This window comes from Podarcis filfolensis (assembly GCF_964270895.1).
Source record: "Podarcis filfolensis genome assembly, chromosome: 12".
Classification (NCBI taxonomy): Eukaryota; Metazoa; Chordata; class Lepidosauria; order Squamata; family Lacertidae; genus Podarcis; species Podarcis filfolensis.
Window position 1 is genome coordinate 32,732,929 of NC_139614.1, and position 20,914 is coordinate 32,753,842.

The 20,914-nt window shown below is 41.3% G+C and overlaps 1 protein-coding gene across 3 annotated transcripts in view; it reads right to left on the reverse strand.

The window, feature by feature from the left end:
- CDK14 (cyclin dependent kinase 14) overlaps window positions 1-20,914 on the reverse strand; it is a 223,932-nt gene that overhangs the window by 158,652 nt on the left and 44,366 nt on the right. The window contains exon 1 of one of the 3 annotated variants that reach the window (XM_083578782.1): window positions 7,911-8,352. The exons of 1 other annotated variant lie outside the window; for it this stretch is intronic. The gene's annotated coding sequence lies outside the window, so the exon portion shown is untranslated. Of the gene's footprint in view, window positions 1-7,333; window positions 7,453-7,910; window positions 8,353-20,914 lie in introns of those variants that run through there. One more of the 3 variants, XM_083578783.1, reaches the window with a different exon arrangement.

The following is a 20,914-nucleotide window of genomic DNA, read 5'->3' on the forward strand; positions in this document are numbered from 1 at the left end:
AATATCATACTCCTGACACACTTCATAATTAGCACTAGAGATTTGTTGTTTTCTTGTAAAATTATATCCTATAATACATTGGGAGTCCGAAAGCTCTAACTGTGAAATAAAGAGTTGATGTGCTGTATCCAATGTTAGTCATATTCTGAGTACACAAACTGAAATTAATGGACATGAGTAACTTAGGTTCATTAATTTCAATGGGTCTACTCCAAGTATAACTTGGTTGGATACAACCTTTTAATGGTAAGCCACCAATGCTAGCACTCAGCTGCCACTCCAACCAAAAACGTCATCTTTGGAAACAGTGTTAATATGATATCCAAAGTTACCTTAAAACCAGACTGATTTTTTTGTAACTTTTAAAAAAGTTTAGAATTTATACTCCAGTATTTATCATCATCACCTGTCATGCCTAGCCCTGACCTAGCAACAGAGGTGGAGTCCTCAGAGGATGAACCAAACACTCCACAGGTTGAGGACCTGTAGCAGCAGGCAGGATCCTCTGAACCAGTGCTCTAGATAACCTTGGCTTCTGGTGGGAGGGAGCTGCTGCATAATAGAGTGGGACTATTGCTTCCCTTAAACTGGACACTATACTTCTGTTGATGCAGCCTAGAATAGCTAGTATTTTAAATTTGTGTAATTCAATTCCTTGCATGCCTTTGCAGTAGGTGCTGCATTTAACCAAATATAATGTTCAGAAAATATAATTCACAGTAGTTTAATTCCTTGTATAAGGCCAAGCGAAATGATTTTTTTACTTTGACTTGTATGCTCTTCACTCTTTAGTTTCCTGTTCTTTACTGTCATCATCAAAACTTAAAAGAACCAAAGCCAAATTAAATGCATACCTTCAACTAATGTGTACCAAAAAGCAGACTTCCTCATCTCCAATATCCTTTATTACAATATGCCGCTCACAGGCCAGTTGTTATACACAACTTTATTTTTGCTTGCTTCCAACCGCTTTTTAGTAATAGATATGCTGCAGTGATGAATACAGGAAATTATTTTAAGCTTGGCAAGGCATTGGTCTATCCAGCCTATTTTAGTTGTTGGAATTAATGCTATTCACAGTGATGAATTCATGTAAATAGGAAATTATTGCATTGTGCTGAATTTTGAGGTCATGGAGAAAGTCATGACCTCTCAGACGAAGCATTTTTAATTTTTATTCTGGGGCACTCTTGTAAAACAGCTAATTAATGAAGGAAGAACCTTAGCTGTCTGATGAGCAGCTTTTACACACAAAAAAAATTATGAGTGAGAAAATGCGCAGGGAGTAAAGTACACAAATTCAGTTATCACCATTCCAAAGTTCTCTTTTCTTGCCCAAAGACAAATAGAAGAGAACTGCAGAATGGAGCAGAACTGAAGGAAACCTAACTCACCCCCTGTTCACATGCACTTAATAAGTGGCCGGATTTGAAAGTGAGATTATCCAGTAAGGTAAGATAGATGGCAATTGAGCTGGCTGTGGTGTTTGCTGGACAATCAAGGATGTTGGTTATTGGGGGCTTCAATATTCACTTGGAAAGAGGCAGTCAGGACTTCCTCACCACATGACCACTATGAGGCCATCAAAATACCATTTGCTAATACAGTGGTACCTCGAGTTGCATACGCTTCAGGTTACATACACTTCAGGTTACAGACTCTGCTAACCTAGAAATATTACCTCAGGTTAAGAACTTTGCTTTCAGGATAAGAAAAGAAATTGTGTTCCGGTGGCACGGCAGCAGCAGGAGGCCCCATTAGCTAAAGTGGTGCTTCAGGTTAAGAACAGTTTCAGGTTAAGAACGGACCTCCAGAATAAATTAAGTACTTAACCCGAGGTACCACTGTATTTCTGACCACTTGAGAAGTTGGTGGTCTGAAAATGGGAATCTCATCAGTAACCCTGTTGTTGTGATCAGATCTCTTATTGGTGAGGTTTGGACTGGAAGTAGATCTCTCTCTCTCTACAGGGATGGTGGGCCCATTAAGCCTGCCCCATAAGGCTTAAAGAAACCAATGGATTCCTGAATGCTCTTGAGGATTTCCCTGCTGACATGGCTGATGGTCCCGGCTTCTGGTTTCACTTTGTAACGGAGAGATAGAAAATGCCTTAGACACAATCATCCACACCCCCAAGCATCCTCTCCTGCATTGCAAGAGCTTGGCTGGCTTCTTGGTATACTAGGGCTATAAAACAAGCACAGAAATGAACAAAATGCAGGTGGCACAAGTCTCACAATTAATACGCCCTGGAAACTTTTGATGAAGAACTGTTAAGAAATTATTTTAAATAAAATAAAGCGAGGAACTTGTGCCTTTTATCCTGCTCAGAACGGAGACCACACCTAGAGCTCACAGGGCACAGCAGCAACAACAGCAGCTTCAATGTCACACTGAACAGACTTTCAAAGCCAGCTGTTATAGACAGGCACCATCATACATAGCAAGAAATGAGCACCGATCATAGAAAGGGAGAACTAAGCAGAAGAAGTGCACGTTCTGTCCCCATCTGGAGCAGTTCTGCTGTGTCTGCAACCCAGCAAAGCCTTTTTCTCACTTGTTGTTTAGGATAAGTTTCCTACAAGGCACACTTGACTGATTTACTGAGACAATAATCCCTTTCACAGGAAACATCTATCGAGTAGCAAAACAACATGAAGTAGTTCGCTGTGTCAACACATGGCACTCTATGCAGAGCAAATGCTTTACATGTAGAAGGTCCCAAGTTCTTCCCTGCCATTTCCATTATAACAATTAAGGTAGCCATATTGGAAAAGACCACTGCCAAAGAGCTTAGGGAATCACTGCCAGCCAGGGTAGGCAGTTTATATAGAGGCAGCAACCATTTCAGGCATGTTCAAATCACCAATGCACAAGTCCTTTTGGGCCCAGAAGAGGAAAGAACAGGGGCAGAACAGGAGGCAAAATGGGGGCAGGGTAAAATGGGGGTGGAATAGGGCAGAACAGGGCGAGGAATGTTTATGCACACTCCACTGGCACATTCGGGGGCTAGGAATGGAAACTGTGGGAAATGGTCGGTGCCTATATCTAAAAAGAGAGGAAGTGCTTGGAATGGGGCTTCGTGGCAGTGCTACCTCACACTTCGTGATGACACATCAGTATTACGAGCAGAAATTTAACAGGAGGATGACAGCAGCAGCACCTAAATTTGCTTCAGAGGTCGAGTATCTTGAGTTGCAGCCAGCACAAGTTCACAGCTCAACTCATACACCATCTTGCAAGATATCAAGCTCATTCATTTGTTAAACGTGTGTGTGTGTGTGTGTGTGTGTGTGTGTGTGTGTTCCCCACAGCAAGAATCCGGGTTTTGCATCAACTGGGTATTGCATCTGCTGTAAGAAAGGCAGCTGTCTGCCCAGCTGCTCAAAAACTATTGGGGTTTTATATTGTTGGGTAGAACTGCATCCTATCTAGGAGTTGTAATATTCTACCATGGTAGCGGATGAATGACCACAACTAGTCAGAACAGCTGTGCTGAAAACCTAATGTGCAAAGTTATTAATTCTTTCACCTAAATATGAGCTGCCAAGTAGCTAGAAATTCTCAGGTACAACATGCTGGCACAACACACTTTAAAGAATTGATCATTTACACAGTTCTTTCAATATAAGGGTGTCATTTGAAGTACTATTGGCAATCCTCATTCTTCTTTAGACAGGTCAGCATTATGTTTATATTTTGTAGGCATGATCAATGCCAGAGGAGTATAAATGCTTACACATTCCTGAGAGAAGCATATTGCAAAAAGCAACTATGAAGAGAGCTTCCTAATGGGAAATGGGTGGGGAGATAATGACAGAGGAGATCCACCTAAATACTTGGAGAATCAGAATTTGTGAATTTTTGGAATTGGAAGCAAGCAGCTGGAATACTACTTCATATTCCTAGGAAAGAGCCCAACAGTTGGATCATCCATATGTTTAAATATTTGAGCACAAGCGTCTAAGTTTTAGGAGGCTGTTATTTTTCTTAACTCTTGCACAATCATAGAACATAGAACAATGTCAACTGATTCTGGCTATGTTTTCTCAAAGGAACTGCAGTAGCTCAGGTTTCTGTTATGTAGCACATCACAATAGGGTACATTTCTAATATGAAGTCTACAGGCAAATCTTCACTCTGATTTTAATGCAATGAATGTTTGGAACAGCTGGTTTTGAGGGTATATTGCAATTAAAAAGCAACAGAAATAGAAGGAAGGAACTTTGACATGTTAAATGAGAACCAGATAATTAGTTTCATTTCTTTGTAATGTAGGTTAAGAAAAACTATCCAAGAATTTGTCAACAAGATACTTACATTTCATTTTTAACAGTATGATAGAATATGCACTTTAAAAGTGTGACCTGAAAATGAATATATGCTCACCATGTTCAGTAAGAGCTTCCCCCCTCCCTTTAATTGTAGGAGTTACATATATATGTAACAGCAGGAGTGTGTGTGTGTGTGTGTTGTGTATGTGCTCGCACATGTGCATGCTCTGTTGACCTAGAATCAGGATGATGAAACTACTCACACATCGCAATTGGTTAGCAAAGGGCAAAATGTGTTGAGAGCTACACACCATGCAGAAACTGCAGTGCCAGCTGGCACTCAGCAAAAAGGTTCTCTTTGAAAGTGGTAATCTGCTACCTGTGAGAGTTGGAATCCACTGACATGCCATGAATCACTGTTGCTATACTTCAGTCAAACACAGGTTGAGTAGCATGAGTATTTGTACTGCAGAACAATAAAAAAAATCTTTTCAATGCACTATCAATTTTCTGGACTACAGGAGGTCTAAGAAAAGCATTACTTTCTCATGGAATGGAAGGAACTACTGAACCTGCTTTCAAGCACAATTCTATGCACTTCATTTTTAAAAAACCCCATTAAATTACTGGTTATTCCTGCTTGAAAACATTGGTGGAAACCAATGCTTGGAAAGCTACACAATAAATATACAAACACCCTTTGTTGATAGGTCTCATTTCCAAATGTCAAGGAAGGTGAAAATAAATACTGCTTTTCAAGTCAAAAGAACTTGTATTGCATAGGTTACAAATTTATCCAATATACACAGCCTCCAGGAAGTTGTAAGAAATCCAGTTCTCATTAACAAACTGAATACTTCCAGCCTTTATTGAATCTGCAATGGTGCACATTCCCCATGTTGTCTTCAGTGCAATTATAACAGGTCAACCATCTCTTTTCTAAAAGAATTAATAATGTCACTGAATAATGTCATTCACTTCCTTTAACCATCTTCTCCTAGCTGGATAAGAGAGTTGTCTTGAGGGTCTTGATTTCAACAGAACAAAGATTAGAGGGACCTGAAGAACTGCAGCTTGACCGAGAGCCAGATAATAGTTGTTTTGTTTTTTAATGTTGCTACGGCCCAGATGAGATACACCAAATTTATGTTCAGTGTTACCTTTTGACAACGTGGAAGAATTTAAATTTCCATTTGTATCCTATTCTGCCTTCAGGAGCTCAAATTGACATCTTAGTCTTACCAGGTAGGTTAGGCTGCTGGCGAAGGACCCCACACTGGTGCATACATATGATAAAACTACAGTTTGGAGACAGGGATGAGGTCTTGAGGTTGCACGCACTGTTTCCCATTGCGCATGAATTCCTCCTGACTCTCCTGGGCAAAACTAAACACAGATGCTTCTAAATCTCCTTTGAGTGCTTAGACTCTGAAATCACAGCATGCATGATCACACAGCACATGCCCTATTACCTAAATCTCAACTTATGTATATTTCTGCAACATGCCACTGATTTGCCTATGACCAACCCATGAGTCTTGTGGCTGAAAAGGGATCTGAACCTGGTTTTACAAACCAAAGCAAATCACCCTAGCAGCAATCAGAGCCCACTAGTTCTTTTATAGCTGCATAAGAGAACACATCTAGACAGCCTATAGAAAACTTGTGATGAGCATTCTGGACAGCCCCTCCAATAGAATATTTCCGTTAAGTAAGTGTGGGAACTTTTGGTGGGGATAGCAATATCAAGTTTCACCTTTTCTTCGTGCATGATCATTATTCACAGAACTGTCATTTATCAATAATGTTTCAGGCAAATGAAATTCTGTTTTTATTCTCTGCAAGTGCGTATTAAGATCGGCCATGATAATTCAGGAAACCAAGAAAACCTTGAAGATTCATCTAACCATCTCTATTGTCAAGATGCAATATCCACCATTCTACAAGTACTTTCAGTTTTTAAAATACTGATTATAAAAAGGCAGGTGTTAAAACATCCAAAAGCCACATTTAAATGAATGAAAGTAAATGCAAATAGATAGTGTCGGCTGAAATCTTAAGGAAACTTGAAGTAGATGTTATGCATGCACAGACATCTTGTACCATAAGCAAATAAAATTATCACTCAGAACCCAGATATAGCAGAAGTAATTATTCTGCCACAAATTCATGAGATTAGCCTTCCTGTCCAAAGTGAAAACAGAGGTTCCATTCCTATCAAAATGTAAATTTGTGGCTTAAGTATGTTGAAATAAGGCAGCTCCCTGTCACTCACATTTAAGGAAAAAACACATTTGCAATACATTTCACACAGGTCTGAATTTCCTCTTCTATGAGAAAAGCTCCTACAGATATATTTATTATCTATGATCCTATATATTCCTTGGGAGAAAGTATTACTGATTTCAATAGGAGTTTCTACTAGCTAATGCCAAGGTGCAGGGAGAATCAAGAGATATATCTGCTAGACATCTATGGAACAAGTAAGCATTAATATGTTGCTACATTATTATATATGGCTCTAAATCCATCACCCTGCTCCTACAGGTAGTAGTACCCATCACCTCCTAATATATCACATATTTAGAAAGTGTTCTTCATGTCAAAAGAGACCAAACTCAGTTTGACATTTCAATGAAAAAATAATGAATTTAAATCTGTGGTTCCTTTAATATATCTCAATGCCAGCACAGCTCCTCTAATTTACTCAATGGAATCAACTCTAGCATGGATATGGGAGAACGATATGAGAGGCAGGTCCACCACAGATCAGATAAAATGAAGTTCATGGCTCATCTCATGCTGTTACACATTTGCTAGTCTATTACCGTGTTCATGCGTGCTTTGCATGCTGACTGTTTTATACTGATCATTGCTGGGTTTTAAAATGTTTCTCTTTTAACGTAGTAGCATGCTCCTGCTCAAGCTTACCTACATGCTAAATTATTCCACAGATCAAAAACTGCTGCCAGTGCTGTCATCCAGCCATTTAAAATATCTTAGAACATTGATACAGAGCCAACACACAGGTAATGTGCCCCCCCAAAAAATCCGCTGACCTCAGTCACACTGTTTTGGTATTTCCGTAAAGGTTCATTTCAGCAAAGTACACGCCTTCCTTCCCTTCCACATTAAGGAAAACCTCTAATTTACAGAAGCCATTTATTCCGTCTAGGTCCAGCATGACACAGACTTGTTTGCAGTGATGGAAAAGTGATTGGTCACGTCCTTCATCCACTCATCCCGGAGGGCACTCAGCCAAGCATATACGAGTAAAATTGTGCATAGCATCTTCTTTATACTCTTAATAAAACAGCCTAGGAGAGAGAAAGGGCTGTAGCAAGAAAGAAGCACAGCTCTTAAAACCTTCCCCACCTATTTCCACAGAGAAAGGTGAAAATTTCCACCCCCTCCCAAGCATCTCAGGAGAGCGTATAGTCTCATGAGTGATTCTGAGATAGCTGTAACATTTACCACCAGTCTGCGTTTAAAGGATTTAAAAGAAAATAGGAAGCCCAGCATGCATCCAGAATGAATCCTGCTCAAGTTGCAAGCATGCGATAAACGAGGGGCTCAGGTTTAGTAAGACGACAGGAATTCAATTCATCTCTTATTTAAAAACAAACACAGCCTTACCGTTTTGTTGTAGAAAGGATCGGGTTAGATTCACCTACGACTCTTTAGCATGCCTCTAGGAGAATTAGTGTTTGCAGGCAGGCCAGCCTCATTCTCAGCAACTGAATTCACAACATCTTTCTGCACTAGCAAGCTGAAATGGTGCGGCTGTACTACAGCTAAGAAAGGGGGAAATTATAAGCAGAAAAACAAAGAAATCCCTCAAGGAAGGATATTCTCTGCAGAGTTGCTGCGTGGAAGGTGCTGATGATCATCAAGGAAGGAGATTTCACCGTCTAAATGCCATCAACAGCACACGGATAGGGGAAGGAAGGTTTTTGGTTGCTGCTTTTTTAAAGAAAATGTGATGGACTTGCCTGTGGAGTTTCCCGGGAAGGCACTCTACTCAGGCTCTGCAGCAGTATTGCAGCCAATGTAACTATGCACATGCAGTCTAGGTGGTTTGCAGCATCATGGATTTTTTGGGGGGTAGGCATGTAAAAGTACACCTTGGAAGAGCTTCAGTAGATTAAGGAACTGAGGCCAATGTATGTACAACTTATAAGAAGCTGGCAGTGGGGAAGGATAATTACATGATACAATGAATTATGGTCAATTCAGTTATTCCCTAGCATCAAAAATAAAATAAAATTGCCAAGTGTGAGGGGGAGAAGGAGGAAGAAGTGCATATGATGGCATTTGTTCACAGTGCCTCAACTTTGTCGTATGAAACTACTTCACAAGGTTAATTAAAGCCTGGCCATTTTAAAGAGAGAGAATTTAGGCTCTTCCCCACAGCTTTAATTAATGGGGAATTAATGCCCTCACTAATCCTCATAACAAATCCAATGACACCAGAATGTTTAAGTGATTGAATTATTGCCATCAATAAGGCTGAACAATATACATGTCTAACTCACTCTTCCCTAGTCAGATGCTCTCCAGATGTTTTGGATATCAATTCCCACAATCCCTGATCATTGGCCATTCCGGCCGGGGCTGAAGGGGGTTCAAAAAACATATGGAGGACATCAGGTTGGGGGAAGTTGGTCTAGTTTACAACTGTGCATTCAGTTCCATCAACATTATGCCAGCAACACCTTACATCTAAACAATCTAACAACTCAGCTGCAAGGATTATTTGCCGAGGCCCTCAAAAGAGCTCTGCTTTTGATCCAAGAGCATTTATCCTGCAAAGCCTAGTAAGATCCAGTGAAAGAGACTGCTCAAAGGGAAGTGCACTATGAACTAATTTACCTAGAAAAACAGAGTTATTAGGTTATAAACCAGAATCACAGAATTGCAGAGTTAGAAGTGACTTCTAGAGTCATCTAATCCAATCCCCTGCAATTCAGGAACCTCAACTAAAGCATTCAAGACAGATGGCCATCCAACCTCTTCTTAAAAACCCCCAGGGGGAGAGAGTCCACCTCCTCTCATAGGAGTCGGAGTCTGATGAACTGTTGAACAGCTCTTGCACTCAGAAAGTTTAGTCTAAATCTCCTTTCTTGTAACTTGAGTCCACTGGTTTGGATCCTGCCCTCTGGAGCAGGAGAAAACAAGCTTGCGAGAGCCTATTAGATATTCGACGATGGCTACTTCCTCTTTCCCAGGCTAAACATACCCAGCTCCCTCAAATCGTTTCTCATAAGACTTGGTTTCCAGACCCTTGATCATCTTGGTCGCCTTCCTCTGCACACATTCCAACTTGTCAACATGCTTCTTAAATGGAGGTGCCCAGAACTGGACACAGTACTCCAGGTGTGGTCTGACCAAAGCAGAATAGAATGGTACTATTACTTTCCTTGATCTGGACACTATACTTCTGCTGATGCAGCCTAGAATAGCATTAGCTGTTTTTTGTTGCTGCATCACACTACTGACTCATGTTAAGCTTGTGATCTTAGCTCCCTTTCACACCTACCACTGGCAAGCCTGATGTCCCCCAGTGTGGTGTAGTGGTTAAGAGCGGTAGACTCCTAATCTGGGGAACCGGGTTCGCGTCTCCGCTCCTCCACATGCAGCTGCTGGGTGACCTTGGGCCAGTCACACTTCTTTGAAGTCTCTCAGCCCCACTCACCTCACAGAGTGTTTGTTGTGGGGGAGGAAGGGAAAGGAGAATGTTAGCCGCTTTGAAACTCCTTAAAGGGAGTGAAAGGCGGGATATCAAATCCAAACTCTTCTTCTTCTTCTTTGTGCATCTGGTTCTTCCTGCCTTCCTAAATATAGAACCTTAAATTTGTCAATGTTGAAATGCATTTTGTTAGTTTGGGCCTAGTTCTCCAATCTATTAAGGTTTTCCTGATTCTGTCTTCACTAGCATTGGCTACCCCCCCACCCCCGTTTGCTAAAATTTGATGAGCGGCACCTCAATATCATCATCCAAAGGGATTTTGAACACTGATCTCCCAGGTCCTAGTCTGACACCCTAACCACTACAGCACACTGGCTTCCTATGGGGCAGCTATATACATTAAGTAGGTAAATAAATATGGGGAAAGCAAAATGACACTAAGAGCAGGATCTAAAATATTTTTCTTGAAACTTGAATTTGTTTTCTTCTGGATTGTTTTACTTGATGTTTTAATGTGTTGCAAACTGCTTTCAGATTTTTTTCCTTCAACATAAAAAGCAGTATAATAATAATAATAATAATAATAATGAATTTAATTGCAAAAAAGGCACCTAGACATTCCATTGTGGCAATCGTAACCCAGGTTTAAGGAGCCATTTGGTGACTAGGTTATATATCTGAGTTTCTAACACTGCTTATGACTTGACTTTAAGAGCCAGGAGAATTAAGAAAGAGTTATTTATTCAGAAATAGATTAGCAGAAATAGATGAAGAAATTTCATGTCCTTCAGTTAAGCAAATCCTTATTTAGCTGCATTTTGATTTTGCAGACACATGAGGAGTCATTGGCCCTTAAGACTCCACCAGTCAAAAACCAAAGTAATAAGTCTCACTTATTATTCAGTAGATGGTTGGAAACTTCCACTGACTAGGTCAAGCTTGTATTTTCACTTTATTTTCAAAGAGCTATTTTCAGAATCTTTCTTTAAAAGAAATAAATGTGAGGGAATGGCATCTGGGCCATAACAAGGGCTATCTCCCCCGCCCCAGTTCTTTTACTCTGTGCACTTACAATTATATACACATTACTTTTTATCTTTCAATAGAAAGAATACAGTCAAACCTTGGAACTCGAATGACTCCATTGCTGAATGTTTCAGTTCCCAAACACCAAAAACGCAGAAGTAAGTGTTTTGGTTTTAGAACATTCCTCAGAACTTGAACGTCCGACGCAGCTTCCGCTATGCAAACACCTAGCTGTCAGTCAATCGGAAGCCTCGCCTCAGAACTCAAACATTTCAGAAGTCGATCGGTCTTCCAGAATGGATTACGTTTGAGTTCCCAGGTTTGACTTTATAAGAAAAACAAGGGCTACACAAATCCTTACCAATCCACCTGTATTAGATTTGCGGAGGAGTTGGATCAATTACACATGGAAATTCTTGATCATGTGAGAACCTCTTTCACAAAAGGATAAGAAATACATATATACATTGTTTTTGAAGAATTTAGTCGCCCTAGTTCAACACAAATATTAAAAGATTAATGTTGCTGCCTTTGAGTGCTGATTATTTTAGTTAAGATTTATTTTAGATTATTCACTGTGTCAAGACCCCACCTCAGTAAACCCTTGATGAACTTTAATGGAAGACCAAGGCTGGAAACCAGTTGAACTTGGGGATTTTCAGAACAAAGGTGGGTAGAGACTGTCCATCTCTCAACACAGGCCTGGATATATATGTGGCAGGGAAAGGGGCAAATTATCAGGCAGCTTAAGTTACAAACACAGTATAAACTGGCTGGATGCAACCATGCATTGTTGTTGTTGTTGTTGTTGTTTAGTCGTTTAGTCGTGTCCAACTCTTTGTGACCCCATGGACCAGAGAACACCAGGCACTCCTGTCTTCCACTGCCTCCCGCAGTTTGGTCAAACTCATGCTGGTAGCTTCGAGAACACTGTCCAACCATCTTGTCCTCTGTTGTCCCCTTCTCCTTGTGCCCTCCATCTTTCCCAACATCAGGGTCTTTTCCAGGGAGTCTTCTCTTCCCATGAGGTGGCCAAAGTATTGGAACCTCAGCTTCACGATCTGTCCTTCCAGTGAGCACTCAGGGCTGATTTCCTTAAGAATAGAGAGGTTTGATCTTCTTGCAGTCCACGGGATTCTCAAGAGTCTCCTCCAGCACCATAATTCAAAAGCATCAATTCTTCGGCGACCAGCCTTCTTTATGGTCCAGCTCTCGCTTCCATACATCACTACTGGGAAAACCATGGCTTTAACTATACGGACCTTTGTTGGCAAGGTAATGTCTCTGCTTTTTAAGATGCTGTCTAGGTTTGTCATTGCTTTTCTCCCAAGAAGCAGGCGTCTTTTAATTTCGTGAGTGCTGTCACCATCTGCAGTGATCATGAAGCCCAAGAAGGTGCCTCCATTTCTTTCCTCACTGCCTCCATTTCTTTCCCTTCTATTTGCCAGGAGGTGATGGGCCCAGTGGCCATGATCTTCGTTTTTTTGATGTTGAGCTTCAGACTAAATTTTGCGCTCTCCTCTTTCACCCTCATTAAAAGGTTCTTTAATTCCTCCTCACTTTCTGCCATCAAGGTTGTGTCATCTGCATATCTGAGGTAGTTGATATTTCTTCCGGCAATCTTAATTCCGGCTTGGGATTCATCCAGCCCAGCCTTTCGCATGATGAATTTTGCATATTGCCATCCCCGAGTCTCCCTGTTCATAAGGTTGCAAACTGAATGTGTTAACTAATAATTCCAAAATCTGCAGGTTATGTTTCATCTGCCATACACATTTTTACTAGTAGCAACTTCACAAATACGTGCATCTGTTTTATTGCCGTTATCTTTACTTTCAAAAGTGTTCTTCTCATAACAATCCTACACAGTTTTAGACTAAAGAGTGTCTCTCCCCCACCCCCACCCCGCTCTCACTATGCATCAATACATTTGCTACTAACAAAAGCTCATCTTACTGGACTTTTATTCTTCAAATTATATCTAGCTTTCTGCTGGCCTCATGCAGGGACTAAATTCAAGGGCCTCCAAGTTCTAAAGCAGTCACATCACTTCAACAGCAGAAAAGAATAAAGACCAAACACAAATGAATAGAAACTTGACACAATAAAAGAGAGAGGTTCATTTACACCTTAAGCTTCGTCTGCATTGAATGTACCCATCTTTTAATGACGTTTCTCAATTTCATAATTCCCCACACTAAAAGCGTACATCAAAGCCCTGGTTTTCACACCAGCTGTTTCCTATCCTTTTAAAAAAACACATCAAATGAAACAAAATGCTTTATGCATGTTTGCAGCATACTTTTAAGTTCCTTAAAATCAGGATTATTCTTTCTCCTCATAAATGGCACATATTCCATGGAGCAACCATTCTCACATTGCAAAAAGGTGTAGACTTACAGAAGTCAGAACTACATGTGATGCCATCTTTGCAAGAAAAATGCATTTTCATTTAAGCATAACCACCCATATTAAGCTGATTATAATGCTTCATGTTTCAGTAATAAATACTAATTGTTAATCACACTGCCTTTGCTAGTCTTGATTATTTTATACTGTTTTAGTCACTGTTTTATGAGCAACAGAAAGGGCCCAGGAGAAGCAAAACAGCAGGGGGCTGTTTTCAAGGTGTCCACATATTTGCACTAAGCCATACATTGGACTCGGCATGACCTGTGAACCAGACCATCAACCGAACAATTTTGACATGTAAGACCAATCAATACTAACATCCCTATATTACAGGCAGAGCCAGCCTAGCCAATTAGGCAGGATGAGGCTACCGCTTCAGATGGCAGAAGCCCCCCTTTCGGAGATATCACTCAAAATATGTGTAGTCTTTCTGAAAATTGGCACCAATGGCAGTGCTGCTTCTCTGCTACTGGCAAATGAGGCAGGGCAAACGGTCACAGGAGCAGGTAGGTGATGGTAGAAGAAGCAGCAGAAGGGAAAAACGGCACTTCCTCAAGTGGTGAAATGGAATGCAAAGCCCCTGATTGTGGAGCTGAGGAATGGAGACTTGTCTAAATTAATGACTAGGAACGCTGCAGTGAGGACCCATTGGCCAACACAGACACTGCTCTAAAAGTTGTTGCCTTAAAAAAACCCCCTAACAAATTCCAGCAGTTATCTATGAAATCCTATGAAGCTATGTTGGAGGTGTAAAAATGGGATAGGCACCTTCGTACACATGTGGTGGAAGTGTATGCGCGAAACCCGAAAGTAACCCTTTCCGATACTTCCAGATCGCCACGGGAAGTAGCCTGAGAGAACGTAACATGAAGCAGATGTAACATGAGGTATGACTGTAGAATGAATCTTGATAACAGAGAAAATAACAAAAATGAAATGCGTACAAATTAACAAATTACAAAAAAACACAATGAGAAGAGTTCAAAGCCAAACATGCACGGGGTGTTTATGTTGGGTTTGCATATATGTAATTTTTTGTATTGTAAGTATTGTAGGTATTGTATTGTCTAAGCTCTATGTAAATAAAGTAAGATAAAAAATGACTTTTTTATTTGATAGGCAACATAGGCTCTCAGAATCAGGCAAAAGGTGCACTGACTCCAGCATTCTGCTCTCGTAGTGGCCACACTTATGCCAAAGGGAAGCCCACAAGTTACTCATGTTTACATTCCCTATTCACCTGCACAGGGCTCCTAATTATGTAGACATCTTCATGAGGTTTGCGTTTGTAAGAGAGAAAAAGATGGGTGTACGGAACAGCCTGTCTAGGTAAAAACTAATATTATCTGTAACTTTCCTCTTGTTTTTTATTAGGCTCATTTTAAGCTGCTCCCTTCATTTGATTACTGGACAAGAATAATCAAGGCAAAATTGCCATCCCCTGTGGAATACTGCATTAACCACGTTTCATGCTGTAAGCCCCCTTTCATACTGACACTTAACTGTTCAGCCTATTTGCAGCTTTCTATTCTCCAGACTTAATTCAGATGCCCACTTTCCATTCCTGGGCAGTGAACCATTTCGTTTCTTAGTGTCTGGCTAAATGAGCAATCCACTGATAAGAAAACAGAGAGGCATAAATTTTCTTAGATTCAGGACTACTGTCAAAAAAACCTTATTTATACACAGCGCAAGAGAAGATACAATTTTTTAGTTCTTTATCTCACACTCAACACGCCCTGTTATTTGTGTACACATAGATTAGAACACCCTGTTCACATCGTTCACCATCCTTGCGCATGTTATTTATTTGAACAGAAGTCCCTGTCCTTTTTTGGAAAGGAGAGATAAAGAAATAGGAAATTAAAATAAGTTAAAACCAATATGAGTTTTTAATCGTCCTAACAAAACGTGGGATCATTCAATTTCTACACTAGAAAAATGCTCTTATTTTAAAGCTTGAGATGGAATAATGAATAATAATGCAAGGTTTCCTTTTTTAAAAAAAAATGAGGCTAGTAGTGTACATTATTCTTATATTTATGCACTTTACTGTAAGGCAGCTATGCTTTTTAAATTGGTGGCACCATAGTTGGTCATATTTTGATTATTTAGTCATTTTAGCAATTGGAAAACATCTTGATGTAGTAGTTGTGACACAGAAAATGCTGGTCTTTATTATTGTTTACAGCTGGGCAGTACATTTACATGCTGAAAAAATTAACCAAACACTTGTAAAGCCCACACTGATATTTAAATACAAGTTTTAAAAAGCAAGGCCACTTAACTAAGGGCAATGCAGTGCAAGAGACTCTTTACAGGAAAACCTAAGCTTGTGCTGTAAGGAAGACTGCCACTCTCTCTCAAAAGAGCCAGTGTGGTGTAGTGGTTAGAGCATTCAACTAGGACCTGGGAGACAAGGGGTTCAAATCCCAACATAGCCATAAAACTCACTGGGTGGACTTGGGTCTCTCAACCTAACCTACCTCAAAGGGTTGTTATGAGGATAAAATTGGAAGAGAATTATGTATGCCACACATCGAGCTCCTTGGAGGGAAGGTGGGACATAAACGTAATAAGTAATAGGAGCGCTGCCATGGGACGTGGGTGGCACTATGGGCTAAACCACAGAGGCTAGGGCTTGCCGATCAGAAGGTCGGTGGTTCGAATCCCCGCGACGTGGTGAGCTCCTGTTGCTCGGTCCCTGCTCCTGCCAACCTAGCAATTTGAAAGCACGTCAAAGTGCAAGTAGATAAATAGGTACCTCTCTGGCGGGAAGGTAAACGGCGTTTCCGTGCACTGCTCTGGTTTGCCAGAAGCAGCTTAGTCATGCTCCCCACATGACGCCGGCTCCCTCGGCCAATAAAGCGAGATGAGCGCCACAACCCCAGAGTCGTCCATGACTGGACCTAATGGTCAGGGGTCCCTTTACCTTTACTAGCGCTGCTGCACCACATTATATGCTGCTTCTGACCACTCATAGTAAAGCTGCTGGCAAATACAGATGCAAAAAGTGTCACTAGATGGGGGGGGGGAGGCCAAATGTGTCGTTCCTAAAACGATTATTTCAGCACACCTAATTTTCTATCCTCGTTTCTTTTAAATATTCCCTCAAACCCTCACTATTTTAGACATGTTACTGAAGACAGAACTATAGTCTAGAAAGAGTCAACCAAGGCATGCCCCGTTATATTTTATTTTTGGTCTGAGGTTATCTATATCAACTTTGCATTGGCAAAAAAAAAAACCAAAAAAAAAAAACACCTTGATATTCATGTACTTCCAGGTTTAAATTAAGATTTGGCTATTGCATTTTTAATGTAAGCTAATGGGTGTGGTCCCCCTTACTCTCCCTCTCTCTCTTTTTCCTCTCTTTGTTAAATTTTTTATTTAAAATATCATTTTTTTTCAAAGTTATGCTCCACAGTTAAAACACGTAACATGAATGCTCAGAATTTACATTAATTCCAGAATTAGTCTTGGTCCTTACAGCTTTTTCTGGTCTTGTAATCTGGTGGTGACATTAGAGTTTGTTTGTTTGTTTGCTTGCTTGCTTGCTTGTTTGCTTAAGAGTAGTTTACACATAATTTACCCTTCTTTAGAGCCTCAGGGTCTGCATAGCACTAAACACCTTTAAGTGCCGTATTTTTCTGTCTATAAGACGCCCCCTATTTTGGGAGGCTCTGATTTAAGAAATGGAGGAAGATGTATCCGTGTATAAGACGCCCCCAAATTTTTGACATTATTTTTTAGGGGGGGGGACCTAGTCTTATACACGGAAAAATACGGTAATTGTTTGCCTTTTCAACTGCAGCTGAAACTTACTTGCAGTTCTTCCAAACTCTGGGGCACAAGACAGGGTACCAACCATAGGCGCCAGCTTGCAAGGAATATTGTGGGGAGGGGGGTCCTGACATGTGTATCACGCCTCCCTCACTAAGCCAGGCAGAAGCTTCCAGGGAAACAGAGGCAAGGCCCCTGTCCCAATTTTTAATCAGCAGAATGTTGGGGCGTATGCATGTTGCATTCAGTCCCCCAGCTTCAGCTCTGCGCTTTTGGGACCCTGGGGGACCTCCATCCCCCCCACCCCAAAAATATAGAGGGTGGGGAGAGGGCTTGGCCCCTGGTACCAACTTCCGAAAAAAGAGTTCCGAAAAAACACCCAGCAAAGAAAACAAAAAAGAAGCAGTATCTGTTACCGCAAACTGTAAAACTTGCTTCTTTTCAGAATGTGGATAATGAAAAGAACTTTGAATCCAAAACAATCAAATTCAATTAATGCAGAAGGCCATTTTGAACATCCCAGGATATAACACAGAGAAACCTAGCAGAAAGGAAAAGGTTTGAAGCAAAGACACTAGCACCTTTGAGATTAGATCCCACACAGCATACAGATTCTTTCAAAGAAATTCAAAGACTAGGCTGTATTTATAGCCACACAGCACCAAAGAAAGGTGTATAAAGATGTTCAACGGCAACGTAATACAAAAAAAGGTATAGAAATCTCAGCAGCAGTTTTTACACTGGTATATGGAACATAAAACAGGTCATCTGAAGGACAGGTCTTACACATACAGTCTGTAAGCATTCTGTAGGTGAACCTGATGGTATGTACACACTTGGGTGTCATATGCCCAGAAGGTTCAATGCTCTGAGCAGAAACTAAAATGCAAGTTTTGGAAGCTGGTACAAAAGAATAGGAATATTAAAAGCTTTGAAAAACTTGCAACATTCCCCCAGAGAGAGCTCTAGGAACTGCAGAGGGGAAGTTCCACAGCTAACTGCGTTATTAAATATGTTCTTTCTGTTATAGACACTTGTGCAGAGTTAAGGTTTTTCAAAAGACACTAAGTCTGCATGGCGTCGTGGTTAAAATGTTAGAGTATAACTGGGGAGGGACCATATTTGAAATCCCCACGTACCTCTAAGCTCTACCTACTCAAAAGAAAGGTATAACATGAGGCACAAAGCGGAAAAATGGAAAGGCAAACTCATGCACACCACCTTGGAATGTTGTTGGCAATGGAGACAACGGAGTGCGCTTACAAGGGTCAAACTCCTGCATTAGTAGCACTGCAGTAACCTCCCTCAAGGAGCAAGCCTGGGCGGTGTATATGGAGGTCCTAGGCTGCCCAGATGAGAATACCCCCCTCTCGACCTCGCTGATGTAGCCCAAAGGAAAGCAGAGGAATATATTTGGCACCAGCTTGGCTACAGGAATTGCCAAAGGAGGCATACAAGGTGCCATCCAAACGTCTTCGGGACTCTACTCCAGATCTGTGTAGGGTTTACTCCTCAGCCTTTTCTCCTGAAGATGTTCCGCATTACAGCAGAGGCTTAGGATCAGAGTTTTCCTTCTGCTACCTTCCCAGTTTGATGAGCCCCATCTGCCCCTCACTTCCCTCTACAGCATGTAGAGAATCCACCTTCTTGACTGTTGGACCCACCATTGGTCTTGACCACTCAAGCAGCCAGAGCCTGTCTTTGCATGCAAGGCAGTCCCTAACTCACCAAGGACTGGAGAGCTATCAGCTACCCTCACCTAATTTAGCCATTCCTGGGGTGTGACTGCTGTCGCATGCTGACAGCTTCTAGGGGCCACAGGTAAGAACTGAGCGCAGGATCGGGACCAAAAGTGGATAAACTACCCCAGAAGGAGCACACGCGTTGTCGTCCCCACCAGAGGCACTACCTCTCACCTAACACCCCATACACCTTAGAATGTAAATAAATAAAGTATTTACAATGTAATATATAATACAACACAACTTCCGTATAACCTGTGCTAAGTTCCATATATGTTTAAATTAATAAATAAATGCAGGAGAACGATGAATAGTCTAGGAGCATCTAGATTCTGGAGAAAGCTGGTTATTGCTTGACCCAAATAGTAAGAAAAATATATTTTTCTCTTTAATTTTTGGAGGAGGCAGGCATGCCAACTCTAGGGGGCCGAAGACACCTCGGTACCCTCAATATTTGTTGGAAGGGGGGCAACCTCCCCTCAATATTGAGGGGGGCAGTGAACAGTGAACAGCACACCTCAGAGGTTCATTGGCTGGTTCATCCAGAGCACTCAGCCTCCTCCAGACGAAGCAACATCACATGCACACAATGCACGTGACATCATACACACACACGCACACGTCGTGCACCGGGTCCCCTCAATCTTGGGGGCAACCTGGTGCTTCTGGTAGGAGGTACACAAGAATCAACAATGGCACTTTGGTAAAGCACAACAGACTGACATTATGCAGTCTGTCCTTTGTGTCTTCCATGTTTGTAGGAAGAAAAATAGTTAAGCGCAAGTTTTTAAGGGTTTTGTGAAACAAGCTTTTGAGTCCTCAAGGAAACTAAACTACATTATGAGCGATATCACTTTATTGCAAGTATTTGTTGCATAAGCACTAAATACGTCTACCCTCAAAAGAAACTGTTGTTCTATTTAATTAGGATATGAAAAGGCAATGAAAAGGGTGGATCACCTACTGAATACTTCATTGTACAAAGGTGTACAAGGAAGCTGATGTGATCAACATTGGGCAGAAATACTGAATGTACCATCCTATTAAAAACTACGGCATCACTTTAATATAGAACAACTTCTTTTCAGCAAGGAGATGTAATTCTTTTTAAAGGCAAATGCTTTTGCTTGAGACATGCTCTTCAAAGCATAAAACACATATTAAAACAACAACAGGAACTGCGCCACAGGTAAGTGATACAGCTAAATTACTCTCAGCAACGAATGTTTCGAAAGAAAGCAGCTGTGATAACAGCAGGTTCAAACACCGCACTCTTCTTATGGAGGCTGCAAATAAAGGTTTGTGCAGGAAGGGGACAGGTCATTTCCTGAAAAGATGCACATTCCTGTTGGTAGACCACATGGGCAGACTCTTACCTGAAACCCTGTGGAGCCACAGTCCATCGGTGTAAACAATACTGAACCCTATGGACCCATGGTCTAGTTCAGTATAAGAGAGCTTCTGATGTGGTAGTCCACTTGGTTTCCAAGCTGAGTGCAAAGAAAACACAAAGCTTTGTCCCTTTTGGGGTGTTTCTGCATCCTTTGCTGTCACTTAAGGCTCAGGTGGCCTCGGTGGCACAGAGTGCCTTCCCATAGCTTTGCCCTGTGGCCCAGCTGTGTCCCTATCCGGACAGGAATAGCCTAACTTCTGTTGTCTATGCTCTGTTAACTTCTAAGTTAAATTACAGCAATTTGAAGGCTGCCTCTGAAGACTGTTCGGAAACTTCAGCTGGTGCAGAATCTAGTGGCCAGCTTGCTCACTGGGGCAAGATAGCTTGAGCTTATTACATCGAACCTGCCCCTGACTGCAATGGCTGCCAATTTCAAAATTATCACATACCGTATTGGCCCAAATATAAGCCACACCTTTAAAATTGGAGGAGGAAAAAGAAAAAACGCCCGAATATAAGCCGCTCCATTCCTCGCTGCTACTGGCTGCATACTTGGCGGGGGTGGTGCACTGTGTCCCTTCCCAGCCTTGGGGGA